Raw genomic sequence first — 20,145 nt, 5'->3', positions numbered from 1 at the left:
TAGCTTTTGAATGTGTTTGCTCTTGCTTCTCTAGTTCTTTTAATTGTGATGTTAGAGTGTCAGTTTTAGATCTTTCCAGCTTTCTCTTGTGGGCATTTAGTGCTATAAATTTCCCTCTACACACTGCTTGAAATAAAGATGTTCTTTGAAACAAATGAGAACAAAGATACAACATACCAGAATCTCTGGGACACATTTAAACCCAATAACAATTGTTAATGTAGATTCTTAACTTCCACCACAGTTCTTAATCAATACAAATACTACTTCAAAATGTTCTTTTCTCCCAAGTTCTCTGTTCCCCTGAATTCTTCATATCAAGTTAAAAATATTAATCTACTCAAATTAAGTCTGAAGGATCAAACTATTTTATTAGTCTTATGTTAGCTCTGCTCCTACACCTTGAAGAGAATCTTCTCACTCAATGTACATCCCTGGCAACCAACAACCTCTTCACCATCTTGTGCTGCAGAGTATTACCTAAAATGATCCCAACTCAGTAAAACATCCCCATCTACCACTGAGCTTAGTAATCATAACAGTGGGCTTTGGGCCTATATAAAAGGTATGTTCTAAGTTTGAATGCATACATGGGTATTTTTAATTATTAGATCAACATTAGACTGCCTGTACTTTTTTTCTAAAACTTTAACCGGTTTCAACTACTAATCATTTTACATATAAAACCTTAGTTTGCTATATAATTTAAAGACTATGGTGAATTTCTGACCATCTTCACTTACAATACAATGTTGAGATTTATTTTGCCACTCATCCTGGAACTATGTTTCTTTTAGGCTTTGGGTTAATTACTAAATTTTGTTCAGTCTTTCCAGCCTTTTCTTTCCAAAAGTAAGTAACATTTAAACCTGTAAACATTCTTTGTTATATTATAGTAATATTTAAATGTTTTACAAGTTAGAGTATCAAGTATTCATTCATATCTACACTGTGATATTTGAGTAGTGTCATAGACATCTGCTATTTTGCCAGGTCCATGTAACCTGACTCTGATTAAAACATCTCACTTCTTTGGGAAACCATTCCTTTCCTCAGTGAGATCCCAATGGAGCTATCCCTGTGTGCACACACACGTGAAGACACACACTCCACTCACACACACACACAAACATACCTGTTTTTCCCCAGCACATTAAGGCCCGTCAGTGTAATAACCATATAAGGTCTTCCCGACAACAGTGATTGGTTCCAAGAGAATTAATCCAAAATTTAGTCTTCCCTAAGACTGTAAGAGACTTTGTGTCCCAGGTTACAAGGTATAAGAATCATGTAAGCCTTAATCTCTGGTGTCTTTCCCAGCTTCATGGATAAAGCTGTCTAGAGAATTAAGTCAACACAGAAAAGTGAGCAGAACCTAGAAAAGGAAAAAGAGAAAAAGCTCCAGATGACACTGTGTGAGCTCCTGAATCCAGGTTTGCCTGAGGCTACCTAGATTCAACTCCTGCACTGCCAAATTCCATAAACCAAGTAATTCCCTTTTTCATTTGAGCCAAATTTTTAACTCTATGCTAAGGTAATTATAGATTCAAACAAAGTTGCAAAAGTAGTACAGAGACGTCCTGTGTACACTTCACCTAGTTTTTCCCAGTTGTTCTTAAGTAACCATAGAATAATATCAAATCCAGGAAATTGACATTAGTGCAATATGTGTGAATCGTTCTATGCCATGTCATCACATGTGTATATTCATGTAACCACCACCAAAAGTGAGATGCAGAATTATTCCATCACCACAAAATTCTTCCTGTTGCTCTTTTGTAATCAAATCTATCCATTCTTACCTTTGGTAATCACTAATCTGTTCTCCATCTCCATAATTTTGTCATTTTGAGAATGTTATGTAAATGAAATAATATAGTGTATGACCCTTTGAGACTGGCTTTATTTTTCAATCTCCTTAATGTCCATTAGATTCATCCAAGTTGATGCATATATCAATAATTCATTCCATTTTATTGCTTAACAGTATTCTATGGTGCGAATGTACCACAATTTGTTTAACCATTTACCTACTGTAGGACATCTTGATTGTTTCCATTTTGGGGCTATTACAAATTAAATTGCTATAAACATTCATGTACAAGTCTTGTGTGTTGAGCCACTTTTATTTTCTGTCCATTGCAACTAAAAGTTTTAAATAATTCAAGCAGGAAAATGACAAAGCAGTATAAGGAATAAAAATTTTCCGGCCGGGCGCGGTGGCTCAAGCCTGTAATCCCAGCACTTTGGGAGGCCGAGACGGGCAGATCACGAGGTCAGGAGATCGAGACCATCCTGGCTAACACGGTGAAACCCCGTCTCTACTAAAACTACAAAAACTAGCCAGGCGAGGTGGCGGGCGCCTGTAGCCCCAGCTACTCGGGAGGCTGAGGCAGGAGAATGGCGTAAACCCAGGAGGCGGAGCTTGCAGTGAGCTGAGATCCGGCCACTGCACTCCAGTCCGGGCGACAGAGCGAGAGTCCGCCTCAAAAAAAAAAAAAAAAAAAAAATTTCTTCATCTTTATATATTCTTTCATTCACCCATGAAATAGAAAGTAACATTTCTTCTCTTTCTTTGAGAAGAAATAGAGAATCTTCTTTCTTTGCTTTCTTATTCACTCTTCCCGAAAAAGAAAAGATTTGTGTAATCTGGGATTGTAAAATACCATCATCCATTGTTCCACATTGCTCTATTGGGTTGAGTTAAAGTATGGAGCATTACTACTCTATTACTCTATTTCACGTGTAGCCAACCCTCTTGCTCCATTTTCTCAAATCTCTTTTTGCCTTCTTGTGGCCTTTGTTCTCCCAGTTTTCACTTGCATACGGTAAACAGCCAGTGTTGGTACACAAGCCAAGAGCCCCACTGTCCTTCTCTTAGCATTTCCATTTTTGCTCTTTTGTGTTCAAAGCACATTGGGTAGGTCATGTTTCTTCATGGCGCTGGCTTGATAAGAACCAAGATTTAAACTTGGAGAAGAAGTAGTAGAAAGCCCTGTATTTTGTTAGTACGCCCATCCCAGATCTTATTTATGTCTATTTCTCAGGTGGTTTTGAATCCAGAAAAGAGATGTGAGAAATTCGTTTTTCCCAAACCTCTCAACATAAAACGCTTACATATACTACATGAACTTTCAAAGATATGCCACGTTTCAATTTTTAATTTGTATAAATGTAAGGGGCACAGTTATAGTTTTGTTACATAAACATATTGTGCAATAGTAATGTTTGGGCTTTTAGTGTAACCATCACCCAAATAATGTACACTGTGCCCATTAAGCAATTTCTCATTCCTCTTTCCTCTCCCCCATTCCACCCTCTGAGTCTTCATTGTTTATCCTTTCTCACTCTATACCCATGTGTACACATTATTTAGCTTCCACTTATAAGCAAGAACATGCAGTATTTGACGTCCTGTTTCTGAGTTGTTTCACTTAAGATAATGGCCTCCAGTTTTATCCATATTGCTACAAAGGATATAATTTCATTCTTTTTTATGGGTTTTGTAAGAATTTTATTCCTTTATGGCTTTTTGTATTTCAATGTGTGTGGAATGTCTAAAGGACAAGGACTTACAATATATATGTATACACAATAGAGTACAAAAAGTAAATGTGATATGTATATATAAATGTGATATACATATATCACATTATTTATATATTATGTGTTAGGGTGATGGCTTAAAGTCTAATGTGTTCATATTCACTCCCTCCCCCACCCCTCCTACTTGATAGGTATAGCTATAGACAGGTATATCTCAAAATTAGAACCTTATTTTGAGTTTCTCAATTAAATTATTTCCTATGCACAGATGATCCATAACTATATTATTCAATTCCACTGACTCCAACTAAGTACCTGTCCTCAAGTTTTCATCCTAGCCCAAACTATCTGTATTATAATAATTAATGCTACCATGTTTTTACATTTTTACACTACTATAACATACATTTTTACATTACTGTTACTCATGCATCTTATAGAAATCTGCCAATTTTCCCTTATAACCAATCTTCCCTCTTTTCCTAATAAGCTTTTTTAAAATTAATAAAAAGAAGCCAAAAATTGGTATCAAAAATGCTTGCATTTCCCTGCCTGGCCATCACTGGCACATGAGCAGCCAAGCCAGGAGGAATTGGAAGGTATTAAAAAGAGATATACATGGTAGGAAAAGACAGGCAATCTATTGGTAATTACAGCAACACAAGCCTATGTATCTTGGCCATCCTTCACATGGACTTTTTAAATATCAGTGTTTAACTCCACTAAATACAAGTATTGGCCATTAATTTAATAAAGCCCCCTTTATACTTGCACTCTAGAGTATAAATCATTGAAGCAATTTGGTGCTTACACTGCTAAAGGCCGAAAGTCCATGATCCTAAATATTGCTTTCAAAGCCTATAATGAGAGAGTCTTCCCTATTGGTTATCTTGTCTGTTTTAAAGTAGTGAACAACCGTAATTGGCTCTTTGTAGTACCCAGTCAGCCAAAGATACTCCCTTAAATACTTCAAGTACTTTGATGATCTTGAAGAAATGTTCCATTGCTGTCTTTCCTTTCATGGGAAGATTTAGAGAACAAGCCTTGAGAACAAATTGAACTAAATAAACTCTGTGCAGATGAACTTTAGCACTTCTTTGTAACTAACACAATACATTTTGACTCCTATAACAATTATTTTTCTATGGAAGCTGCCTCCTCATGCTTGTAAATTTAATTTGGCAGGCAGTATTATTTAAAAAAACTTGGATTTTATTTAGTAATCTTCATATCTCCCTTCAGATCGACTCATTCTATCTCCCAAAAAAAGAAATTATGGATAAAAATCATGATATATAACATCTTTTGTAGATATTGGGTAGGTTTCATCATCTTTTTCCCACTATTGGAAGTTAATTTTTAACCAAGGAGGGTGGGAAGTGATGGCTGTCAGAATTAGTTGGAACTCTTTTCAAAATTCTCCATCTGTCTGTAATTCAGCATCATTGCTCATAGACCCAAGATGATATAGTCGATTGCATAGAAATGACATTTCCAGGTGAAATCCATTTATAAAAGTAAGCTAATCCCCTGTCATGACCTTAATGACCATTAGAGAGTCCCTTAGCAACCAAAAATAAACTGTGAAGAAGAGATGAATGCAATTATTCATTTGACATGTGCCAAATATGAAAATTTTCTAGTTTCTTCCTTCAATTTATTTAATGCTCATTTAGAAATGCACATCCAAAAGGACTTGATATTTAATTCTTTTATAAACTGTAAACACATCACAGTGGTATTTGGATATCTTTCAGACTTTGTCTGTAAACAGAACTTGCTTCAAGGCATATTCCAGATTCTAGTGGGTAAAAAATTTTATATACTTAACAAGTTCTTCAATTGAATGCCAATAATTTGTAACATTTGGATGGGAAAAGCACATTTAATACAATGAATGTCATTTATGTGTAGTCTTAGTGGCCATAATAAGGGTTATCTGTAAAAGACATTTGCCAGATAAATTCTGAATTATAGGAAGCATCTTGAAACATATCTATACCTAAAACACATATTTAAATGAAAATTAAATACTCTACATCTTATCATATTAACTAATGCCAGATGGAATGTAACATAATATTGCACAACTTAGCATGACTCAGCAATGTAAGTGGCTTGGATTTAAAATATTTTTCAATTGGAAGTGGCATTAGAAAGAAAAGTGGTAGCGTTGAGGAAAGAGAAAATCTGTTCCTGAATAATTAAGTCTTCAGACTATTACATTGCTGAAGCCAGTTACTGCTTTAGTTACCCACCTGTAGCAAAATGGACCTTTTATATGAAAACATGTCTATTTTTGAAAGGGTCAATTAGCCTCTCCACAGTTGTACATTAAGAAATATTCATAATGGTAAAAATTTCAAATGAAAAGAAATCGTTGATGCAAAGATTAAACTACCTGTACCTTAGAAGAAAACAAAAAACTGAGTGGAAAAACACCCATTGTAAATATTAATGAGACAATCACAGACTTTGAAAACTTATATTTTGTATTATAAAATTAACTTACATACAAAGAGTTTGGAAGTGTAATCTATGTTTATTTTATTTAACTAAAATCAGAACCAATAGTCCAATAGGTTTATATAACCATAAATGTGGGGGAGAAACTATTGACTTATTTATAGGTAAGCTTGCATTTCTTGAGAGTGAACCTGTCTCTACTTAGGATGTGAAAAACAGTAAAGAAAGTATTTCCCTTAGAAAGAATAAACCAGCAATGTCATATTCCATTGCATTTTGGTTATGTGATGTTCATGGCAACAAGACTAATAAGGTCTATGAAATCTAGGATCACGTTGCATTTGTTTACCCTTATACACCAACACCTAACACAGTACCTGGTCCTATATTTGCCTATGTTCAATAAATGCACCCTAATATGGTTCACATGGCATTTGCCAGAGAGAAGCAAATTGCTTAATCTAGGGGAACAGAATTTGAATGCTGTACAAATAGCATGGTGAATTTATATTGTTTCCACAGTAATTTTAAAAGAGACTTATTTCTTATAATTATCTTTTAAAATATGTTCTAACTCCTCCAGAGTGGCCTAGGTCATATGTTCTCTATCTCTCAGGTAGTGAGTGAATCATATAATTTGAAAGGTGTATGCTATTTCCCCTTTGTGTGGGTAGAGGGATATGTGGTTACGCAATTTTTGGCAAGGCTCTCATTGTAGGCCTAAACATTGAGTTCTTTTGTTTTGTTTTACATTATAACTTTTGTCAAAAATTTAAAAAATCACATCTTAACATATTGGACTTTAATGTAATGTCAACATTATGAAATAATTACCTAGAGTTATAACTGTAATTGTTTGCATAGTAATTTTAGCTAAAAGTAAGAATTTTTTTCTTTTGCTAAATTAAAACTCATCCAGTAGGCAGCTTTTATTAGTCCTGTGTAAATTTACCCTGTCAATATATTTAAAAGTCTAGGTTTTGTAGTAAACCCATAAAAGAAAGAAAAAATAGTCATAATTTATATGTAAATTAAAGGTTTTATTAATATTATTCTGAATGGGAATTGCATGGAATTACTATTAGCTCTAATTGGCCTGCCTGAATAATCTCAATTAGAAATGAGAAATTGGGTGTTCTGGTCATTTTAATTGGGATTTAACAGTTTTAAATAAGTTTTTTTATTTAAAGCCTTTTTGATTTGGCCCTTTAAAAGAAACTCTATTTTCTCTCTGAAAGAAGAACTCCTTGTTTATCTTTATTCTAAATACTCATCTACACTCTCAAAACTTTACTCTGACACCATATGTGTGGTTGTTTTGCTCTCACTAACCAATTCTCCAACTCTCTGGGTACCAACGGAGTGTCCTACAATTCAATTATCACACTGACTACCTGAGGTTAGTGCACATCCCACAGGTTAAGGGCTTAGTCCCACAAGACTACTTCCCATTTCATATACCAATTGCAGGTAAAGGTCCCCAGGTTACCCATACAGCTGTCCAACTTGGCTACAAATTGAGGTTCCCAAGACCCCTCTTTGGGTTTGGTAATTTGCTATCAAGACTTACAGGACTCAGATAAACACTTTAATTATGTTTACATCTTCAATCTAAATAACAAACAGAAGATTCCTAAAGGAAAATGACACACATTCAGAAACAGAGCATTGCAATGGGAATATGTGTGCTATAATAAACTATGTATATATTCAAGGAGGTAAATGAAGACAAAAGTTTAAAAACAATTGAAGTGAATTGTGTAATTGTTTTGAGATAATTATCCTTGATTACAAGGAGCAATAAGAAGGGTGATGCTAGTCAGAAATTAGATATGCTATTGTTGGGCAAATGTCCTCACTGAAGTATCAAAAAATAGTTTTTGATGGCCTTTGTGCAAGCTTGCAGTTTTGGCAGTCTTTGGTGATAGTTTTGGTTATCAAGCATTTATGCATAAAAATCCTTTCTTTATAAACTTAGTGACCCTATTTGTCAGGATTTTTTTTTTTAACACAAGTGACTCCATTTTTTTAACACAAGTGATCTGACAATGTTCACATTTCCGTCTTTTGATCAATATCTTTCTTCAAAAGCATCACTGATCAATCATCTGTAGTTAGGTTTCTATTGTCCCTTGCGGCCAGGATGGACCTATAGTAGTTTGTTAGTCTAGTCCCACATCAGAGGGAGTGACTGATAGCTTTGGATTCAGTTTCAAAACCCTTTTAACCACATTTGAGCAACATGAAAGGTTTGAAGGGAGTAGTCCTGAGGCTAAGTCAACCTAGAGTCCATTAATAAGTTTAATTTTGTCTGTTTCGTAGTCTTTTGCTATCAAAGTGCTGGCCCAGCATTATTTTGTTAAGGGTTGTAATTCTGCAAAAATGTAACTAGTAACAAATATAAAGTTTTACTTTATAAAAGGGAAAATACAAAGTAAAATTAATAGTAATATGTCAATCTCAGTTTGCATAATGTTTTTGAGCCGAAAACTTCTGCTTAAAGACAACCAATTGAATAAATCAAATGACTATTACCCTGCCAAGTAGAAAAGATAGACGTTGAGAAGGGTAAGAGTTTTGTTACAATATATAGCCTTGTTTTGGTGTCTTGGAAAAAGTTGTCTACAGCATGAAAATATCAATTTCTCATCCTGGCTTGTAGTTTAAATGTCTCCGGTATGATATCAGACAGTTTGGTGAACTTTTTGTGTGGCCCATACATCAGACACCATACTTGTTCCTTAAAATTCATCTAGTATTAGCTTGCAGGGCTTTATGAGCAGAGCAGTTTCCATTTTTAGTAACTTCATGAAAAAATGTGTTATTGGAGGAATATAGAAAGGTTAAGGATCTAGTCTCTTTTATAGGTAGATAAAAACATTTGAAAGCAGTATATAGAATTGCAATCTAATAACAGGTGTATTATAGCTTTTCTTTAAAAACATAACTTTTTCTCTCTACATAGATCACATAGGAATCTCAAATTTTAAAAGGTTTTGAGATTAGGAAGCCAAACTAAGGCAGATTTTAATTTTAGCTACAGTCTTAAAGTTCCTGAGCCTACACAGAAGTGACAATTTTTATTTACTCACTGTGAGGCTGGGAACCCTTGAAGCCAGGTGTTCTATGCACATGCTCAAATATAATATTTTATGCAAAACTTTGGTAATATAACCAGTTGTATATTGCCATAAAGAAAGAGCAGATTGTTATTAGACATGCAAATAACCATATTGACGTAAGAATACAAAGGAATAGTTTTCAAATTTTAGAGTAATCAAGTAGGTATATAAATCAAATGTTTCAATCTTTGTTTAAAAAAGTATACTTTACAAAACTGCTGTAAACTATAGATAGCTTACTAAAGAAAATTTTCTTAAATATGAGAAACAAAATGTTTAAGTAAGGACCAACAATGTTTCAATTAAATGTCATAAAACATTATCGGTTATTCACTCTCATGTAATTATTTTTTATTCTGCTTGAGCATGATTAGAAGTTTTATGAACCCATCAGTTTCTTCATTAGAGTTTTGAAAAAACTTAATTTAGTCCACTGATCTTAAAGTTAGTGGAAAACTGTATTTTACAGTACTTTTCAGTCTCTTCTGGGAATTTGATTGCTAACGCCTTTAGAGAAGAATTTTGTGTGTTGTGGATGACAAAAATTTAGAATAGCCATGGTTGAAAATCTGATGGACATTCATTATAATAACTAATTGACAAAAAAAATTAATTTTTTGTGGCATAAAACATCATATCCAGAATAAGACTGATTACATAACTGATTACTAAAAGTTTTATGTAATTTTAGGACATACCCATAAATGTAACTGAAAGAAGGTTCGGCATATCATTTCACAATGCTTCCCATAAAATTTACCAAATAAGCCTAATAATTTAATATGTCTACAAGATGAGAGAGATATTCTCTGATGCTCTACAGGAGCTCAAGTGGATAATCTCAAAGTTAATCCTTGGTCAAAAATACTTAATTTAGAATGTTTTTCTTGGGGAAGCATGTCGAAGACATCAAAACATTCAAAATATTTGACTACAGTGAGAGTACACATCACTATGAAATAATAGTCATTCATTTAACTGGAATAGGAATTGAAAGACTTCAAAAGAAGCACAGAAAGGTGCATGGATGTAGAAACCTTGAGCCTTTCAAAGTTCACTATTTCTAAGTAATCAAAAAACTAGTAAATATAACACAGGAAATTATCCTGATAAAACATATGTTATATTTTAGTCCAGTTACCAAAAAAAGTTTAAAAAAAAAAAAAAAGCTCCTTTTATGTGATTGCTCCTTCTTTTGGGAAGCCTATTTAGATAAAACAGAAGTCAAAACTGATGAAAAAGGTACTTGAATTTAATCAGACACAGGAAGAGTATGTCCAAGTTTACGAGTGCTAATTATAGTCAACTTGATCCCACACAAAATCCATTTTATCCAAAGTATCCTTCATGAACCTTATTATGACTTGCTCAAACCGTTGACAACATGTTTAGACTTTCTCTTTGTCCTGTACTTCCTCTTTCTTAAATAATCAGTCATTCACTTAAGGACAAAAATTTATCATACAAGATTCTTTCTCATTCAAAATTATTTCTTTTTTTAACCTTCCTTACACAAAATACATTTTCATGTCTGTAACTTTCTTTACTTATTTTTCTCCTATTTTTTTCTTTCAACCTTTATTTATTTCCTTCATAAATATATATTTTTAAACAACCTTTAGATAATCTCTGAATTAGATGAAATTATTTTTTCTCAATGAAGAATACATTTGTATGCCTTTCTTATAATTTTTCTGTCATTAAAAAATTTCATTTTGGTACACTTTAAATACAGAATTATATATATAATAATTAGTTACAACTCTCAATAACCTTAATCTTTAGCAAGTAATTTTAAACTGTCACATATCAGTATCTGATAGATGAAAACCATTTTACAGCTTTTAGAAACCTGTTTCCTCGTAACATAATTGTTATATGTATAAATACACCAAATAATGTGATATATTTAGTATTGTTATAAAATTTTAAGAAGTCAAGAACATATTATTATCAGTAATATATTTTAGTTTTTATCTTATTTGGAAATTACCCAGATAGTTAATCTATCACTTAATAAAACATAACATAAGATTTTAAACTACATGAAAAGTTTATTTATAATATTTAGTGCATTTACATTTACTTACTTTATTTTTAAGTATTATAACTAGATTACTTATGAAACCTAAGATATTAGACAAAGTTAGTCAACATTTCAAGTTATTTTCCTCTTAACCATTGTTATACCCTGTGAATGTCAGGTGTTTACCTAAGTAACAAATACATGGATATTTTCTGGTAACTCAGAAGATATACCTGTTCTTGTTTAAAATCAACAATATTAAATTAGCCTTAGTTATCAAATAATTATACAATCAAAGATCATTTAGTGTTAGGCTAAATTTATAGTTTTGTAACCTTTGTATCAGACCTTGACACCTAAAAAGAGACAAATATATAATTGTCTGATGAGTAAACCCAGGCAAAAATGTATGCTATTTTGAAGATATTTACTTTTATTTTACCAACAATATAAAAACTAGCTTTTTAAAGATTTACTCAAGTCATGTAAACAAAAAGCCATTTGGGTTGGTGACTATACAGTTTATATAAGCACTAATGCATTAAAGCCAATCTAAATAGAATTTCTTAAGAGATTTCTGGTTGATTATAACAGTTTTTACCATGAAGTCACAATATACAGCTTAATACATGTACACGTCCATAAATATACCTAAACACATGTACACACCCAAAAATAGCATTGCTTTTATTTAGAATGTTAGTCTTGACACCGTAAAACATATTAACTCACCTGTTTATAAAAGATATTTGGATACAAATTATGTTTCTGTTAACATGGTGTATTAGTCCATTTTCAAGCTGTTGATAAAGACATACACAAGACTGGGAAGAAAAAGAGGTTTAATGGACTCTCAGTTCCACATGGCTGAAGAGGAAGGCAAGGAGGAGCAAGTCATGTCTTACATGGATGGTGGCAGGCAAAAGGAGATCTTGTGCAGGGAAACTCCCCCTATAAAACCATCAGATCTCATGAGACTTATTCACTATCATGAGAACAGCATGGAAAGGACCCACCCCAAAGATTCAATTACCTTACACCAGGTCCTTCCCACAACACATGGGAATTGTGAGAGCTACACTTCAAGATGAGATTTGGGTGGGGACACAGCCAAACCATATCATTCCACCCCAGCACCTCCCAAATCTCATGTCCTTATATTTCAAAACCAATCACACCTTCCCAACAGTCCCCCAAAGTCTTAACTCATTTCAGCATTAACTCAAAAGTCCACAGTACAATGTCTCATCTGAGACAAGGCAAGTCCCTTCGGCCTATGAGCCTGCAAAATCAAAAGCAAGTTAGTCACTTCCTAGATACAATGGGGTATAGGCACTGGTTAAATACAGCCATTTCAAATGGAGAAATTGGCCCAGGAAAGGGGCTGCAGGCCTGATTCAAGTCCAAAATGAAGCAGGGCAGTCAAATCCTAAAGCTCTGAAATGATCTCCTTTGACTCCATGTCTCACATCCAGGTCACGTTGATACAAGCAATTGGTCTTGGGCAGCTCTGCCCTTGTGGCTTTTCAGGGTACAGGCTCCTCACCTGGCTGCTTTCATAGGCTGACATTGAATGTCTGCTGCTTTTCCAGGTGAACAGTGCAAGCTGTTGGTGGATCTATCATTCTGGGGTCTTGAGGATGGTGGCCGTCTTCTCACAGCTCCCAGTAAGGTCTCTGTGTTGGGGCTCCAACCCCACAATTCCCTTTTGTACTGCTCTAGCAGAGGTTCTCCATGAGGGCCCCACCCCTGTAGAAAACTTCTGCTTGGGCACCCAGGCTTTTCCGTACATCTTCTGAAATCTAGGTGGAGGTTCCCAAACCTCAATTCTTGACTTCCATGCACCCACAGGCTCAACATCACCTGGAAGCTGCCCAGGCTTGGGGTGTGCACCCTCTGAAGCAACAGTCCAAGCTGTTTCTTGGCCCCTTTTAGCCATGGCTGGAGCAGCCGGGATGCAGGACACCAAGTCCCTAGGCTGCACAGAGCAGAGGGGCACTGGGTCTGGCCCATGAAACTATTTTTTTCTTTTAGGCCTCTGGGACTATGACCAGAGGGGCTGTCGCAAAAGTCTCTGATACGCCCTGGAGACATTTTCCCCGTTGTCTTGGTGATTAACACTTGACTCTCTGTTACTTATGTAGATTTCTGCAGCTGGCTTGAATTTCTCCTCAGAAAATGGGTTTTTCTTTTCTATCTCATTGTCAGGTTGCAATTTTTCTTAAATTTTATGCTGTTGCCCTTTTAAAACTGAATGTTTTTAACAGCACCCCAGTCACATTTTGAATGTCTTGCTGCTTAGAAATTTCTTCCACCAGATATCCTAAATCATCTCCCTCCAGTTCAAAGTTCTACAAATCTCTAGGCCTGGGGCAAAATCCCACCAGTCTCTTGGCTAAAGATAGCAAGAGTCACCTTTATTGCAGTTCCCAACAAGTTCCTCATCTCGATTTGAGACCACCTCGGCCTGGATTTCATTGTCCTTATTATGAGCATTTTGGTCAAAGACATTCAACAAGTCTCTAGGAAGTTCCAAACTTTCCCACAAACTCTAAGAAGTTCCAAACTTTCCTACATTTTCCTATTTTCTTCTGAGCTCTCCAAACTGTTCCAACCCCTGCGTGTTACCCAGCTCCGAAGTTGCTTCCACATTTTCAGGTATCTACAGCAGCACCCTACCCTAGGTACAAATTGACTGTATCTAGTCTATTTTCACGTTGCTGATAAAGACACACCCAAGACTGGGAAGAAAAAGAGAAGTTTAATGGACTTATAGTTCCACATGGCTGGGGAGACCTCACAATCATGGCAGAAAGCAAGGAAGAGCAAGTCATGGATGGCATGGCAGAAAGCAAGGAAGAGCTTCCATGGATGGCAGCAGGCAAAGAGAGAGCTTGTGTAGGGAAATTCCCTCTTATAAAACTATCAGATCTTGTGAAAGTTATTCACTATCAGGAGAACAGTACAGTAAAGATTCAACCCCAAGATTCAATTACCTCCCACCAGGTCCCTCCCACAACATGTGGGAATTGTGGGAGCTACAATTCAAGATGAGATTTGGGTGGGGACACGGCCAAACCATAACACATGGTTAACCTTTATTTACCCCAATAGGCAATCTAATGAAGGATATGGACCAAAATTGGGCAAAGCAGTTTCCATTGTGGTTTGGTTTTGAAAGACCTTTTTTTTCAGTTTCAAATGAGTGGAGGTTTCAGTTTTCAATATTTACATTTTAGCTAGGACTGACTGAATTGTATAAGGAAAATAAAATCTCTAAATAGCCATAACTTTTAGTAGCAAATCTATTTTTTGTTGGCTAATTGGATTTACTTGACTAATGAATGCAAATGGAGAAGTATTTTAGTAGGGTCGTTTTTTTGTTTGATTGGTTTTCTTTTTGGCTCCTATGAGGCAGACAAAGCAATTTTTATGATAGATAGAGATACCTTATATTATTACTGTGAGCTGAAGGTTTTGACCTGTTTGATCATGTGTGATCTTAACTTCTATAAGCACTTATCTACTTATTTTCTTTCATAGTATCAATGCTTCAATTAGCTATTCTGTCATCCTAAGCAATCGTTAGGCAAACCTGACTAACAGGTTTATTTAAATATACATTTAAAAAATGTGCCTAACTTGTTGTTTATAATAGAAGTGTTTTAATTTGTAAGACATTAATTTGAAAGCCCTTTAAGACTGTTTAAAAGTCTTAACTGAAAAGCTATAAGCAGAGAGTTTTATCTCAACACCAGTAGAAAAGTTAGCAGATTCAAAGTAGGCAGAAAAATAAAACAGAGGGATAGAGAGAGCTAGGAAGGTTCTACACATTGATTCTGTAATTGCAGAGAATTTTTAGAGAATTTGAATAATAACCAATTGAGCCTTGAGTTTTTCTTGATGTAATTTGCCCATCAGTTTAAAAACGTCGGGCACCTGTAGTCCCAGCTACTCGGGAGGCTGAGGCAGGAGAATGGCTTGAATCTGGGAGGCGGAGCTTGCAGTGAGCTGAGATCCGGCCACTGCACTCTAGCCTGGGCGACAGAGCGAGACTCCATCTCAAAAAAAAAAAAAAAAAAAAAAAATTGCGTGAGAACAGGTCATAATATGTAGTCAGGTAGAGTCCCACAAACCCTTGGCATGCCTTAATGTTTGAGAATTCCATTCTATTTCTCATTAATCACTTGAAAGCAAAGATAATTTTATAAATCCTTTTGGACCAGTGTTTTAGATGGTAGTGGCTGTGGCAGTGACTTTTTTTTTTTTTTTTTTTTTTGAGATGGAGTCTCGCTCTGCCACCCAGGCTGGAGTGCAGTGGCTGGATCTCAGCTCACTGCAAGCTCTGACTCCTGGGTTCACGCCATTCTCCTGCCTCAGCCTCCCAAGTAGCTGGGACTACAGGCGCCCGCCACGTCGCCTGGCTAGTTTTTTGTATTTTTAGTAGAGACGGGGTTTCACCGTGTTAGCCAGGATGGTCTCGATCTCCTGACCTCATGATCCGCCCGTCTCGGCCTCCCAAAGTGCTGGGATTACAGGCTTGAGCCACCGCGCCCAGCTGGCAGTGACTTTTAATTAGCCATCCTCCACCCACCATTTAGAATATTTATTTTTGCTTTCAGAAATTTTGAAATAAGCAATGGAAAAGAACCAAATTATTTACAGATACACATAACCAACCCAAAATAAAAGCAAAATACTAAATTAGGCAAACAGAAAGAACTAAAAGTAAATTCACTAGGAAAGATACTACTCAAAGATAGAATGTAAATTATGTGAGTCCAGAGTGCTCAAACCAGAATAACACTTGTCCTTATACCCTAAAGGGCTTGTCAGAAAGATAAAAAGTATTTTATTATCCCAGGAAGGATGCAAGTTTCTTCATTTCGGTTGGCTTATAACAACAACAACAGTAACAACAACAACAGCAAAACAGTCAGGAGCTTCTAACAAAAAGAAGGAAGCTTGGCCTGACAGAAGACTCACAATGGCAGAATAGGTGAGTTGTGGAAGCAGAGAGCTGAAAGGGCTCAAATGAGTACTGCATACCAGTTCCAAATATTAACATTTCCTTGTGATAATAATCTTTCTTCAGATCCCACTTCTGACACCATTTATGTCAACCTAAAAAACCAGAGAGAGGCTATTTAAAAGAAAATGATATTTATTTGGGAATATAGCATTGCAATGAGAATACATGTGCCATAGTAAACCATGTGCATATTCAGAGAGTTAAAAAAAGACAAAGGACCCCATCTCTACTAAAAACACAAAAAATTAGCCAGGCGTGGTGGCAGGCCCCTGTAGTCCCAGCTACTGGGGAGGCTGAGAGAGGAGAATGGTGTGAACCTGGGAGGCGGAGCTTGCAGTGAGCCGAGATTGCGCCACTGCACTCCAGCCTGGTGACAGAGCGAGACTCTGTCTCAAAAAAAAAAAAAGACAAAAGATTTTAAAGAAAAAATGAGCAAGATTACACAGTGGTTTTGAGGTAATTAAGATAATTATCCTTGTCTATAAAGATCAATAAAAAGAGCGATACCAGTCTGAAGTTAGCCAGTTGCTAGAAACATGTCCTTGCAGAAGTAGTTTTTGTGTAAGGTTGTGATGGCCTTTATGCAAGGTTGTTTTTGCAGGCATTTGTGATAGTTTTTGTCATCAGGCATTTATGCATATGAACCCTCTTTTCATAGCCTTCCCTGACTCTAATTTTCAGATTTTTAAAAAATAAACATGAATCCATTTTGAATCTGATAACTTTCACAATGTGTTTATCTTAAAGGATACAACTCAGAAACACCCAAACAAGAGGAGGTATGGGGAAGGCAAGTGGAGCCCCGAGGTACTCTTCAGGTATACCACCCTCCCGCACAACCACCCTATTCACCAACATGGAAGCTCTCCAAATTTCATTCTCTTGAGTTTTTATGGAAGCTCCATTATGTAGGCATGATTAATTAAATCATTGGCCACTGGTGCTTAATTTAATCTCTAGGCTGTCTACCTTCCCTTCAATTACATGGTTGGGTCCCCTGGCAATCAGCCTTCATCCTATGATTATCCAGGGGCTTTCCAGAATCACCTCATTAACATAACCCAGGTGTGGTTGAAAATAGCTTGTTATGAATAACAAAAGATGCTCTATTCACCCTTCTCTTATCACTTAGGAAATTCCAAGGGCTTTAGGGGCTCTGTGACAAAAATAGGTACAGCAGACACCAAATATATATTTCTTATCACAATATCACAGACCCTATTTGTTGAAAATTGATATTAGAACCTTACAGTAAAATAAACACTATGTGTTTCTTTCCATCTCACTTAACCTTCCGTGCAGTGCTGGAATCTCTTCTATGGTATTCCTACTTTCTGAAAATTGTAATGGATAGGAAACTAATGTTTTTGGAAGGTGACACACTCTATTACTAAAATATTATAATTGTTAAAGAGTTCTGATTTCTATTAAATCCAAATCTGGCTCACTGAGACTTTGGTCCATTAGTTATAGTTTTGTTCTTGAAAGCAATAAAAATTACATATCTTGCCCGCAATTTAACACTTATACCTAACATAAAATCTGCCATGCAGTACTATCAATGATTTTTTATATAAAAATTATAGGAGGTCATTGTTTTGGATGCAGCTCCTGTACTAGGCCCCAACAAACCAGATTAAAATTAAAAACAGACTCAGCTATGCTGAAATACCACTTCATCAAACCTGAACTAACTTGATAAGTGACTTAGTAATAAGAATAGAGAAATAACAGTTACCCACACAGAACAGTTTAAAATCTTCAATCAGCGTAATAATTAAGTTTCCTCTGCTTTAATCCTTATTTACCAAAAAATGGTAGCGTAAAATAACCTGTTATTTAATGAGTTATTTTTCTGTTCTTCTGTCTAAAAGTAACTAATATATTCTCTGTTTTTTGTTTCTGTTTACTTCAGCCCTTCTCTGTCTATAATGGCAAACTCTTCTGCTCAGCCCATTGGAACACTTATTCTATTTTATGAATGGAAATGTTGTCCAATTCTAGAATCACAATTAAAGCCAATAGAAGTATTTAAATTAAATTTATTGTAATTTTTGTCTTTTGACACATTCTTACAAGGGCTCGATAATGTCATTGGGAATGACCCAGTTCCCTAATGTTTGCATTTCTTGTATTGGTCAGAAATACCTTCAGCTGCAAGGAAAAGCATACTCAAATATAATGGCTTAAGAAGTGAAGACATGCTCACATAATTAGAAATCTAGAGATAGGCAATTGCTAACGTTTGCTCAATAGTTCAGTGATTCTCAGGGATATTCTCTCTGCAATTCTCTAGGTCTTTGTGGTCATCTCCTTTGTTTAAGGCAGGAGGAAAAAGGAAGTGCTATATCTTTTATTTTCTCATGAAAGCAAGTGCTTTCCCAAAAGTCCTGCAACCAGACTGCATGACTTATTTACCATTGTATTTCCAGCCCTTAATAGAATATGGCACCTATTATGTGAGCACTAAATGTTATAAAATTAATAAATGAATGAATGTCTTATATAAACACAACCATGTGTTTAACCAGCAAAACTCTGGCCTTAAAGGTATTCTGACTAGAGGAAAGATAAATATAAAATTAAAATACAAAGAAATCCAAAAGCTCTCACTTGTCTTTAAAGGGAGAGGAATACAATCATAAGGAATCAAAGCAAACTTATTTAAGTGTTAATTCTTGCTTGCTAGTAATTTAAAATTGACAAAGGGAGCTCCAATGGCACATGTTTAATGATTATTATTTTCAAATAAAATAATAATAGAAAACATAAAATAAGTGATCAATAAGTTGGTGTTGTGGAGGCTTCCCTGGTAAAATCTCAAAACACCAAGGCTAAAAAGTAAAATAATCAAAGTTTTAAGGAAGGAAAAAAACCTGAAAGCTTGTGAGATATCCAAAAATCTCAGACTTCATCCCAGATCTCCTGAATCAAATCTGTACGTTAGCAAGATTTCCAGGTGATTTGGAATGTGCACATCCTTTCATTTTTTTCCTCCCTTCACCAACCATTTCTCTTAATTACATTATTATGTAATAACCGTTCTATTCTTTTACATAATCCTACTGAAGACTCTCAATATTATTATTATTATTTTGTACATGTCACTGATATAGAACTAAGTAATATGGTTTGGTACAAGATGAAGGAAATGTGGACTTTACATCAGAGTTTCTCTACCTTGACACTACTAACATTTTGGGCCCCACTGTCCTTTGCTATGGAGAGCTGTCCTATGCACTGTAGGATGTTTAGCAGCATTCTAGGCCTCTACTCACTAGATGTCAGTAGCAATCTCCACTCCGTTGTAAAAACCAAAGGTGTTCTCAGACATTATCAAATTTTTCCAGGAAACAATATAGTCCTTGATTGAGAAACAATACTCTACATTAAAACTTTGCCATTTGATAGGAATCTTCCAAGCCATGTTTTTAGATTTCTTTCTATATCTTTTTTTTAATCTTCAGTTTATAACCAGCTGCCACTGTTTACTGTATGTTATGTTATTCTATTACAGGCATATGTCCAAGATATTTTGGGTTCGGTTCCAGACCACTGCAATAAAGCAAATATCGCAGTAAAGCCATCATATGAATTTTTTTGTTTCCCAGTGCACATAAAAGTTGTATTCATACTATCCTATTAGTCTATTAAGTGTGAAGTAGCATTATGTCTAAAAAACAGTGGGCATGCCTTAATTTTAAAATGCCCTATTGCTAAAAATGCTAACAATTATCTGAGCCTTCAGCCAGTTGTAGTCTTTTTGCTTGTGAAGGGTCTTTCCTCGATATTGATGGCTGCTGACTGATTACGGTGGTAGTTGCTGAAGGCTGGAATGGCTGTGGCAATTCTTAAAATAAGATAAAATTTGTCACATCAATTGACTCTTCCTTTCATGGAAGACTTCTCTGCAGCATGTGATGCTATTTGATTGCATTTTACCCACTGTAGAA

The 20,145-nt window shown here is 35.4% G+C and overlaps 1 long non-coding RNA gene across 1 annotated transcript in view; it reads left to right on the top strand.

Annotated features, from left to right (window-relative positions):
- The window catches only part of LOC105507713, a 46,205-nt gene that overhangs the window by 8,517 nt on the left and 17,543 nt on the right, over window positions 1–20,145 (top strand). The window contains exon 2 of the long non-coding RNA XR_001001144.1: window positions 12,753–12,827. This is a non-coding gene — a long non-coding RNA (uncharacterized LOC105507713). The remainder of the gene's footprint in view (window positions 1–12,752; window positions 12,828–20,145) is intronic.

Source organism: Colobus angolensis, unplaced genomic scaffold (genome assembly GCF_000951035.1).
Source record: "Colobus angolensis palliatus isolate OR3802 unplaced genomic scaffold, Cang.pa_1.0 Scaffold152, whole genome shotgun sequence".
Lineage (NCBI taxonomy): Eukaryota > Metazoa > Chordata > Mammalia > Primates > Cercopithecidae > Colobus > Colobus angolensis.
The sequence above is the reverse complement of the archived record's forward strand: the minus strand, read 5'-3'. Positions and strand labels throughout refer to the sequence as shown.